The sequence below is a fragment of the Hemiscyllium ocellatum genome, chromosome 36 (assembly GCF_020745735.1).
Source record: "Hemiscyllium ocellatum isolate sHemOce1 chromosome 36, sHemOce1.pat.X.cur, whole genome shotgun sequence".
NCBI lineage: Eukaryota > Metazoa > Chordata > Chondrichthyes > Orectolobiformes > Hemiscylliidae > Hemiscyllium > Hemiscyllium ocellatum.
Genome location: NC_083436.1, coordinates 7925442 through 7937248, shown reverse-complemented (window position 1 = coordinate 7937248; position 11807 = coordinate 7925442).

The window sequence follows — 11807 nt, the reverse complement described above, 5'->3', positions numbered from 1 at the left end:
GGAAAGGTCTCTCAACCCGAAACGCTAACTCTGATTTCTCTCCACAGATGCTGCGACCTGCTGAGCTTTTCTAGCAATTTCTGTTCTTGTTTATGATTAGCATTCGGTTCTATTGTACAGGGTTACAGGAGCACAGTGAAAAGTTTACAATGCCCACCATTTACGGTGCCATCTTAGTTACAACAGACCTAGGTATAAAATTCTTAGGTTAAAAAATAGAAAAATGAAGAAATAAGTTAAAAATTTAACATTACAATTCTTCTCAGTATTAAGTAGTGAATAAAAAATAAAGTTAAAAGTTCCAAATAAGTCTTTCATTAACTATGGTCCTGCAGTGACTCCACGCTGGGCTTTCCCATGAGAGCTGAAAATGTGTTGCTGGAAAAGCGCAACAGATCAGGCAGCATCCAAGGAGCAGGAAAGTCGACCTTTCGGGCATGAGCCCTTCTTCAGGAATTCCTGAAGAAGGGCTCATGCCCGAAATGTTGATTCTCCTGCTCCTTAGGTGCTGCCTGATCTGCTGCGTTTTTCCAGCAACACATTTTCAGCTCTGATCTCCAGCATCTGCAGTCCTCACTTTCTCCTTTCCCATGAGAGGTCAATCTCTGCCACACTGGCCTCTAGAGTTTGACCAGTGCTGGAAGGTTACTGCAAGGTTACTTTGCGCGCAGGGATAGGCATCCAGCTCATAGTCTGAAAAAGGCTGTTCACTTGCTCTCTAGGTACATACCTGGATACACATTGCATCACTGCCTTGCCTAGCTCTGCCACACTGTCACACAGCTAGGCAGCTTGCCTTGCCAGGCAACACTCTTTACTCAAGGATGCATCTAGTTTTCTGTATGGCAGTGTACTACATCTATGTCATGCCTGCACCATGTGCCAGCAGCTTAGGTGACAATCACACTGCATGTACAGCAGGTTAGTGCCATATTTTATAGTACGAGGGGATTCTTTACCACTGACATCAATGAGGCACTCATCAGTCAGGGGTCCTGCACAGTAAGTCAGGCCAGTCTCCAATATCAGTCCAGGGAATTGGCCATGCTCAGCCATCCAGTCAGGTGGACCAGCAGAGTGAGACTCTCGTCTGGGAGGTGGTCAGTCCTGTGGCTAGTGGGAACTAGTGTGGGGATTTGGGCCTGCAGGCTTGGACAGGGGGTGGGGCATGGGTGATAGTTGTAAAGGTGGGCAACCATACCTACCACATGCGGTCACCTTATATGCAGGGGTAGCATGGTGGCTCAGTGATTAGCACTGCTGCCTCAAAGCGCCAGGGACCTCGGGCAACTGTCTGTGTGGAGTTTGCACGTTCACCACGTGTCTGCATGGGTTTCCTCCGGGTGCTCTGGTTTGCTCCCACAGTCCAAAAATGTGCAGGTTAGGTGAATTGGCCATGCTAAATTGCCCACAGTGTAAGGTGCATTAGTCAGAGGGAAAGGGGTTTGGGTGAGTTACTCTTGGGAGGGTCGGTGTGGATTTGTTGTGCTGAAGGGCCTGTCTCCACACTTCGGGATTCTATGATTCTAAAAGGCAGACAAGCTTGTGAAAGCAGTTTGGTGGGGATATGTAGAGGTATAAAGCAGATGGGGCTTATGAGTACAGCAAACAGGAAAGGGATCTGGATGTTTGACACCTCATTTGTACATAGAGGCGGAGGCTTGAATCCACTCTAAGAGCATTCACTGTCACCTTCCATTATGCTGGAAATCGAAACCATACAATGTGAAAGAAAGAAGCTGTGACCAGCCCTGGAGTGAGCAGGGTAAGTGCCTTGACCTATGGGGGAGAGGGCTGCACAGCATACTCATGTCAGGTCCTTTAGAAGGCAACACTATTGCACACAGAGTATAAACTGTACAGGATACATCCCTCATTGATGACAATGCATTAACTCCATTTCAGGGAGGCATGATGGCTCAGTAGTTAGCACAGCTTCCTTACAGCAGCAGGATGTCAGATTTGATTCCAACGTTGGGTGGCTGTATGCAGTTTGCACATTCTCCCCGTGTCTGCATGGATTTCCTGTGGGTGTCGTGGTTTCCTCCCACAGACCAAACATGTGCAGGTTAAGCGGATTGGCCATGCTAAATTTCCCTGTAGTGTCCCGGGATATGAAGGCTGCATGGATTAGCCATGGCAAATGCTGGGTTATAGGGATAGGATAAGGGGGTAGGTCTGGGTTGGATACTCTTTGGAGGGCTGGTGTGGACTTGATGGGCTGAATGTCTGCTTCAGGCTGGGGATAGGACTGGAACTCCTGTGATAGGACAAGAATGTCCCACTAGGCCGAGACTGCCCCTCCTGGACAAGACCAACACACCAGGAGACTGGCCTGCCAGGCCTATACTGCCATTCTGAATTATTGGAAGCCACCTCATCACTAGGCCCTGGAAAGGAAGAAGACTCCTTCCACCAAAGTCATTGAGAGAAGGTGGCTTCTGCAAATTCCAGCAGCCCTGCGTGGAGGTCTACTTGTGGTGCGAAGGTCTCGTCTCAGCATGGAGATCTCATCCTTGCTTCGGAGGTGGCTTCGGGATCTTCCAACAGCCCAGCATAGAGGTCTAGTCCCCGGCATGGAGGTCCAGTCCTGGCATGGTGGTCTAGTCCCGGCATGGAGGCCCAGTCCCGGCATAGAGGCCCAGTCCCGGCATGGAGGTCCAGTCCTGGCATGGTGGTCTAGTCCCGGCATGGAGGCCCAGTCCCGGCATGGAGGTCTAGACCCCAGCATGGAGGTCCAGTCCCCAGCATGGAGGTCCAGTTCCGCCATGGAGGTCCAGTCCCGCCATGGAGGTCTAGTACCAGCATGGAGATCCAGTCCCAGCATAGAGGTCTAGTCCCAGCATAGAGGTCTGGTCCCAGCATAGAGGTCTAGTCCCAGCATAGAGGTCCAGTCCCAGCATGGAGGTCTAGTGCCAGCATGGAGGTCCAGTGCCAGCATGGAGGTCCAGTGCCAGCATGGAGGTCCAGTCCCAGCATGGAGGTCTAGTCCCAGCATGGAGGTCCAGTCCCGGCATGGAGGTCTAGTCCCGGCATGGAGTTCCAGTCCCAACATGGAGGTCCAGTCCTGGCATGGAGGTCTTAGCCTGGCCCTGCATGGCGGTTTTGGCCCAATTTCCCAACGTACCCTGAACCCAGGGGTCGTTAATTGACCTGTGATGAATTTTTACTTCTTTCTCTTCTTATTTATGACTTCTGTCATTAATTCTGCTGCCGTGGTATGGTGATGTAGAGTCATAGAGATGTACAGCAAGGAAACACATCCTTAGGCCCAACCTGTTAATGCCAACCAGATATCCTAAATTAATCTAGTCCCATTTGCCAGCACTTGGCCCCTATCCCTTTAAACCCTTCCTATTTATATATCCAACTAGATGCCTTTTAAATGTTGTAATTGTACCAGCCTCCACCACTTCCTCTGGCAGCTCATTCCATACACGTACCACCCTCTGCGTGAAAAAGTTGCCCCTCTGGTCCCTTTTAAATCTTTCCCCTCTCACCCTAAACCTATGCCCTCTTGTTCTGAACTCCCTATACTAGGGAAAGACCTTGTCTCTTTACCCAAGCCATGCCTTCATGATTTTATAAACCTTATAAAAATCTTTTCACCGTATATGTTTGGAAATTTACACTTGACAATAAATTCTGTTCTATTGAAAACATGGGGAGGTATCCTGGATGAGTGAGTAGAGAGCACAAAGACATTGCAGGGTTAGTGGTGTGGGAAGCTGAATGGGAACGAGACTGAGTGAGGGAAAGTGTTGCATGGCAGTAAAGAAAGTTAAAAAATCACACAACCCCAGGTTATAATCATCAGGAGCAGTGCTCTGAAAGCTAGTGCTTCCAATTAAACCTGCTATAACCTGGTGTTGTGTGATTTTTAACTTTGTACACCCCAGCCCAACACCAGCATCTCCAAATCATAGTAACGAAAGTGGTAGAGCAATAACTCTTGCTAAGAAGTGGTGTAGCGGCAGAGATACAGTGGGTGTGAGGTAGCAGAGAGAAGGGTGTGACACTTATTCTGGTGAGGAAAGACCTTTGACCTTGCTGTTGCACTGCCAGCCACTCCTCTGGAGACCACACTAACGTGGATGGTGAAATCAGACCAGACTGCAGAGGTCTGATGGCATGGTCTCCTCTGCAGGTTCTCTGAGTAGATGTACATCACTCTGTTCATTCACACCTCCAAGACCCTTTCACAGAAATGTGGCACTATTTTCCCCTTCCCAACACATGATTGGTGAGCAGGGAATGTTTGGAATGCCAGCCCTCATCTGAGTGCAGAGCTGCTTTTCAAATATACACCCGGGATGCTGGTAGATTTGTACGGTGGCACAGTGGTTAGCACTGCTGCCTCACAGCGCCAGAGACCCGGGTTCAATTCCCACCTCTAGGCGACTGACTGTGTGGAGTTTGCACATTCTCCCCGTGTCTGCGTGGGTTTCCTCCGGGTGCTCCAGTTTCCTCCCACAGTCCAAAGATGTGCAGGTTAGGTGAATTGGCCATGCTAAGTTGTCTGTAGTGTTAGGTGTAGGGGTATGGGTGGGTTGCGCTTTGGCGGGTCGGTGTGGACTTGTTGGGCCGAAGGGCCTGTTTCCACGCTGTAAGTAATCTAATCTAATTTCTGTAGCAATTGGAGAGTTGTTTCAAGAACAGTGGGTGGTAGAATGGGGCTAGAGGTGGGAGGAGTACCATAGGGGTGGGGTAGGTCATGAATGAGTCAAAGTTTGGTAAGACATGTCAAGTGATCATGTGAGGCCTCATAGAGAGAAACTCATGAAACTGAACCCTGGCCAAAAATGTAGTAAGATTCGGCCCCCCTGTTTCTGGGCTTTAAAATGGATTTAACAATAAATGCCTGCTCAGTCAAGCTTTTTCCTTTGTTGTGCAAGGAGATTAAATAACAGACTCACCCTCCAGCAGTGTTACCATCTATCCCATTGACTACAAGCACTTGTTTTTATAACTCCAGATGAAGAGTTCAATTACTGTCTAAGATGCTTCAGGGATCAGAGGTATGATTCAGCTGTAATAAAAAAAAGCAGCAAATCAAGTTTCATTGCTTTATGCAAATATGCAGAACTTCCATCACCATTTTGTCAATGACTCAAAAAAAAATTATTCCTTGCAAAGTGTGTTGCACATGGCAAAATAATTTTGCTGTATTCATATTATTGAATTGCCTTCTGCTAATAAATAAGAATTAAAAGCAAATCTTCACAAAAACACTTACACAAATTTACTGAACATTTACAATATAAATCCGAAATTCATGTCCTGATTTCCCAGGCTTGAATCAATAATAGAGCTTGAAGATAGGTGAAAGAAAATATAGTTGCCTGTTGTTCTGATAGCAGTGACCTGGCAAAAGAGGAACAATAATTCACCATGAATAGAGGAAATGTTTCTGGGGTTCATCTACCTGGAACAAATGAAACCTAGCTGACACGTATTGCAATGGCTCCAGGAATGTTCAGAAGACTATCATTGTTTTTCAAGCGGTAATTGGCTGCAGCTAAAAGTATTTGCGTTTGCTATTCAAAGTAATTTCATGGATAATGGTGATGGAAACCCATCTAATCATTTGCATTTAATACAGCTTCAGAGGGAACAGTTAAGTGTGAAAATCTTCTTGTGTTGATAGCGATTTACTGGAGATAAACAGCAGCCTATAATGATAGCACATCAACTTTGATTTAATTGAAGAAATATTACATTTTAACTGAGAGCTTTTATTTAAGCTAAAAATTGAAACAGTGGCAGTTTATCATAAAATGTATCATCCAACTACATATAAACATATATATTAGATGTAGACACACACATATATACAGAGGAACCTCAATTTTCCAAATACCAATTATCTGAAAATTGGATTATCCAAAGATCTCAAGGTACAGAAGCATTACATCAAAGATGTGTGCCCAACGCTGATCGCGGTTTTTTGTTTACAGTGATTAGAAGTGCTGCTGAGAACAGTCCTGGACAGGTGGGAACATAGGCACTGTCTCTAAATGACTGATCTCCCACCCCATCCCCACATTTTCCCTGGAGTTCTGCACAGGGGTGTACCCTAAGCCTCCCTTCCCCAGATAATCTGTCCAGTATTGTCCTGTACAGGGCAGAGGTGGAACCATCAAAACGTTGCAGTAAAAGGCTCTGTGTATGTTTGTGTGTGTCTGCGCACTATTTGGAGATTCACCCCTCCCCCCCCCACCCCAACAAAAGGCAAGAGCAGCAGCAGAAGTCTTGTTGCTGGTGTCCAGTCCGGCTGCCCCAGAGGGAGGTCGCGGGTCACGCGGCGGGGTGGGGTGCGGCCGGGGAGCACGCAAGAGGCAGTGTTGGATGGTGTTTGGGCAGCGGTGTCGGATGGGCTTGGTGTGGTGTTGGGGGCGGACTGGGGGTGGTGTTGGACAGGGTTGGGGGAAGTGTTGGGGGACGGGGCTGGGCAGGTTGGGGGTGGTGTTCAACGGGGTTGGGGGGGTGTTTGACGGGGTTGGGGGGTGGGCTGGGGGGTGTTAGATGGGGTTGGGGGGTGGGCTGGGGGTTGTTGGACGGGGTTGGGGGGGTGGGCTGTGGGGGGTGTTGGACAGGGTTAGGGGACAGTGTTGGGGGATGGGGCTGGGCAGGCTGGGGGCGGTGTTGAACGGGATTGGGGGGTGTTTGATGGGGTTGGGAGGTGGGCTGGGGGGGTGTTAGATAGAGTTGCGGGGGTGGACTGGGGGGTGTTGGATGTGGTTGGGGGGGTGAGCTGGGGGTTGTTGGATGGGGTTGGGGGATGGGCTGGGGGTGTTGGACGGGGTGGGGGGGTGGGCTGGGGAGGTGTTGGACAGGGTTGGGGGTAGGCTGGGGGATGTTGGACGGGGTTGGGGTGTAGGCTGCGGGGTGTTGGACGGGGTTGGGGGGTGGGCTGTGGGGGGTGTTGGACAGGGTTGGGGGTAGGCTGGGGGATGTTGGACGGGGTTGGGGGTGGGCTGGGGGGGGTGTTGGACAGGGTTGGGGGTAGGCTGGGGGATGTTGGACGGGGTTGGGGGGTGGGCTGGGGGGGTGTTGGACGGGGTTGGGGGGTGGGCTGTGGGGGGTGTTGGACGGGGTTGGGGGGGGGTGTTGGACAGGGTTTGTTGGGTAGGCTGGGGGGTGTTGGACCGGGTTGGGGGGTGGGCTGGGGGGGGGTTGTTGAACAGGGCTGGGGAGATGTTGGATGGGATTAGGGGTGTGTGCTGGGGGGTGTTGGACAGGATTGAGAGGGTGGGCTGGGGGGGGTGTTGGAAGGGGTTGGGGGAGTGGGCTGGGTTGGGGCGTTGGACAGGGTTGGGTGAGTGGGCTGGGGGGGTGTTGGACGTGGTTTGTTGGGTGGGCTGGGGGGTGGCGTGTTGGACGGGGTTGGGGTGGGCGGGTGGAGGCTCGCGCGGGGTGTGCTGCTGCCTAATCTGAACAGGGAGCAGACTTAATAGAAAACTCCAATGCCCAGAGTAAAGGCATTGAATCGATTAACTGAATAATCAATTATCCGAATGAAATAGTGCCTGCCCCTCTTGTTTGGATAATCGATGTTCCCCTGTCGTCCCGTGTTGGGTGTGCACTCTTTTCACAAATATTATTCCTAATTGTCACAAGACTTTGTGCAAGAATTTTGCTGTCAACACTTCTATCAGAATTGCGTACTGCTCCGACTCAGGGATGGCAAGTCAAACCAAAATAGCCTCATTAACACTGGATTTGAAACACAATGCAATCAAGATATTCAACACCCCTCAAATTTGCCCAATTGTTCCTAATAAGACTTTATGAACAACAGATCTTGCACATCAAGTTAAGAACTTAAACAAAAATTAACCATTTATTGTAAATAATGTAACTTTCAGAGAACACAGATAAACAACAAGGCAATCTAATTAATATCTACGATGTGAGCCCAATCTTCTTTGATGATAAACCTCTCATGCAGCAACAGTTAAGGGATACCTTTGTAAAAATGAAAGAGTTGCATTTGCTAGTTTGATAACCATTTCAATGATAAATATCAGGCCTTCGTGAAATCTTTAGATGACAGGTAGTATTACAGCTGAATAGAGTTGAATATCTTGCTTGAATTCGGAAATAATCAGAAATGCAAACAACTACAGTAGTCCTCTGGAAACTTTGACTTATTTGTTATCGACTAAAATTCTTTCCTTTGAACATACCTCTAATTGTTAACAATTTTGTAAGTTAAAGAGAGCAAAACCAAAAAAAAGCAATCCAGAAGCTTCCTTAACAAGCGTTGCTTCCTTTTTCACCATTCTCTGTGATTGACTGACCAGCCCCAACCTCCCTTGATTAACAATTCATCATCCAACCAACTGCCAGTCCTGTGCACAGCAACATCTCAGTACCAATTCATCTGCACTGTCCTTGGAGCAGTAATTAACCTGCATTATCTTTCCAGGGCAAAGGTGAGGACAGAAGATGCAGGCGATCAGTCTCTAGATTAGAGTGGTGCTGGAAAAGCACAGCAGGTCAGGCAGCATCCAAGGAGCAGGAAAATTGAATGTTTCATTCCTGATGAAGGGCTTTTGCCCGAAACGTCGATTTTCCTTCTCCTCGGATACTGCCTGACCTGCTGTGTTTTCTCAGCAACTCTCTAATCTAGACACTGCATTATCTTTCCAGGCCAGTGCCTAACAACAAACATTTGTCATTAATTCCCTCCCGTTTTTAAACATAAACTACTGTTTAAAGTTCAATTCTCAACTTCAGTTTCCATTCCAAACCAAAATAGAGAACAATAAAAGTCGTGATGTTTTTGATAATACATTTATGATGTAAAATCATTGCTGTGAGAAAAATTGAATGCATTTCAACATTTTAATCAGCTTGTTGTGGTGTAGTTACAGGCTACCTACCATTGGTGTGCCATGGTAACTCAAACCTAGTAGCGATTTTGTTTTCAACAGATTTTGAATTTTTTTCTCTGTTATTTAAGCGTCTGATGACCATTTTATTGCTTTTCATCCAATGGATTGGATTTACTTGGACCTCATTTGCTCTCTCTACTTTCCTGGTGGCATATTGACCGACTTTGAGTTATGAGCCAATTCTAATTATCACAATAACTGGCAACTTTTGAAAGCAATTAAACGTCATTATACCTTACAAATATATAGTGTTAGCTCTAAATGGCTCATTATGTGCCTCAGTTTAAGTAAATATGAAGTTAAATTTGCAGTCAAAATAATTATGAACATTTCTGATTCTTGAAAGACAAACTGCTGGTGAAACTTCACATCAGTTCATTAGTAACTGTAGTAGTAAATGCATTATTAGCAATGACACAAACGGGATGCTAATTTTAAATTATTTACAGGGAGATGATGGTTTTGTGGCAGATTTATTAATGCAGAGACACAGCCCACTCCTCGGGACATGAGTTGAAATCTCCAACAATCCCATCACTACCTTCAAAATATTGTCCATCTCCAACTGTGCAATGGCACCTCTGCCACATCATCACTGCACTGGACTACTCCAATACTCTCCCCATCATCTTCCCAGTGTACTGGATCCACAAACCTTTAGCTCATTCTCAGAGAACCAGAAGAGAAGACCACGCCATCAGACCTCTGCAGTTTGGTCTGATTTCACCATCCATGTCAGAGTGGACTCCATGGTCTAGAGGAGTGACTGGCAGTGCAACAGGAAGGTCAAAGGTCTTTACTCACCAAGATAAGTTCACACCCTTCTCTCTGCTACCTCACACCCACTGTATCTCTGCTGCTACACCACTTTTTAGCAAGAGTTATTGCTCTACCACTTCCTTTACTATGATTTGGAGATGTCAGTATTGGATATATAAAATTAAAAATCACACAACACCAGGCTATAGTCCAACAGGTTTAATTGGAAGCACTAGCTTTCGGAGCACTGATGACTATAACCTGGTGTTGTGTGCTGCCCACATCCTAATTTGTATCAAATCCTATCTAACCATCACTCCTGTGTTCACAGATTTATAAAGGTTCTCAGTCTAGGAACTCATTCTAAGATACTTATTCTAGTTTCAAATCCTTACATGACCTTACCTCTCTATCTCTAATATATTCCAGCTCCCCCACCCCAACCTGACCTGACTCATCCCAAGTTCTCTGTGCTCCTTGAATTCTGGCCTTTTGCACACCCACAATTCTGGATGCCCTATCACAGTGTCTTTTCTTCAGCTGCCTAGGCCCTAAGCTCTGAAACTCCCTCCCTAATCCCCATTGTCACTACCTTTCTGTTCCTTAAATATAGTTCCCAAAACGAGCTTACCTTTCAAAATTTTGTTTCCGAGTGCTAATATCCAGGTGTAATAGTCTGGCGTCACATTCGTTCCAGAATATTCGCATGAGCCACCTTCAGATGTTTTGTCAGATAAATAGACTCAGTAAACGCAAGTGATTGTGTTGTCGCAAGGCTTCATGAGAGAAAAGTAATCTCTATTTACATTTTCCACGCATTTTGACATAATCGTTCGATCACACTGTTAACATAACTTCAACTTATCATATTATCTTTCCTGCGTTGACATTGTCTGTGCTTGTTGCGTATTTTTATTTGTCTTTCTTTTGACATGGGGAGCTCCATGTCACCAACCTTAATGCCAATATTCTCTGATGTATTAGATGAAGCACAGTTAATTTCATTCAAAGTTACTGCTTTAATTTCAGAGTTGATGACAGCAATCGACAGGTTATTCTAAGCCTGGTATCAGCAGTGAACGAACAGAAATAAAAGCCATTCTGTGAAATTAAGACAAAATGGCAGAACCTCTTATCCCTGTAAAATTAGGATTCAGGAAATCTTTTTAGAAAAACATTAATCTGTCATTCTTTTTTGTAAAGGACATCAGCTGTTCAGAAGTCACAAAATAATAATCTGTTCACTGTTTGTACAGGATTTCTGATAATAGGGAGACACAAACTCCAATACCTGACTGATAAGATTCCCTACGGTGTAGAAACAGGCCTTTTGAACCAACCAGTCCATACCGACCCTCCGGAGAGCAACCCACCCAGACCCATCTCCCTCTGACTAATGCACTAATACTATGGACAATTTAGCGTGGCCAATCAACCTGACCTGCTCATTTTTGGATTGTGGGAGGAAACTGAAACAAACCTACACAGATATATGGACAATGTGCAAACTCCACACAGACAATCACCCGAGGCAAGAATCGAACCCACGTCCATGGTACTGTGAGGCTGCTGTGCTAACCACTGAGCCATATATTCAATGCCAGACTGAAGAAAATGTTTCCTTTCCACATTTTTAATGGATTAGAGCAACCTCCCAATACACCAAACCTGAAACTCTTATGACACAAACATTAATTTGATTAGAGATGAAATATAGATGGCTCTGTAACCCTGCCAAACACAACCCTGTAAGAAACAAAAATCGAGATTGCTGAAAAAGCTCAGCAGGTCTTACAGCAGCTACGGAGAGAAATCCAAGTTAATATTTCAGGTTGAGTGACCCTTCCTCAGAAGGTAGCTCAGAATATGTTGGTTTCTATGCAGAGGATAGGACGTGAGGAAGAGTAACTGATTAGATTACTTACAGTGTGCAAACAGGCCCTTCAGCCCAACAAGTCCACACTGACCCACCGAAGCGCAACCCACCTATATCCCCTACATTTACTCCTTCACCTAACACTACAGGCAATTTATCCTGGCCAATTCACCTGACCTGCACATCTTTGGAGCACCCGGAGGAAACCCACGCAGACACGGGGAGAACATGCAAACCCCACACAGTGGGGATGGACCCCAAAGTGAGAGACA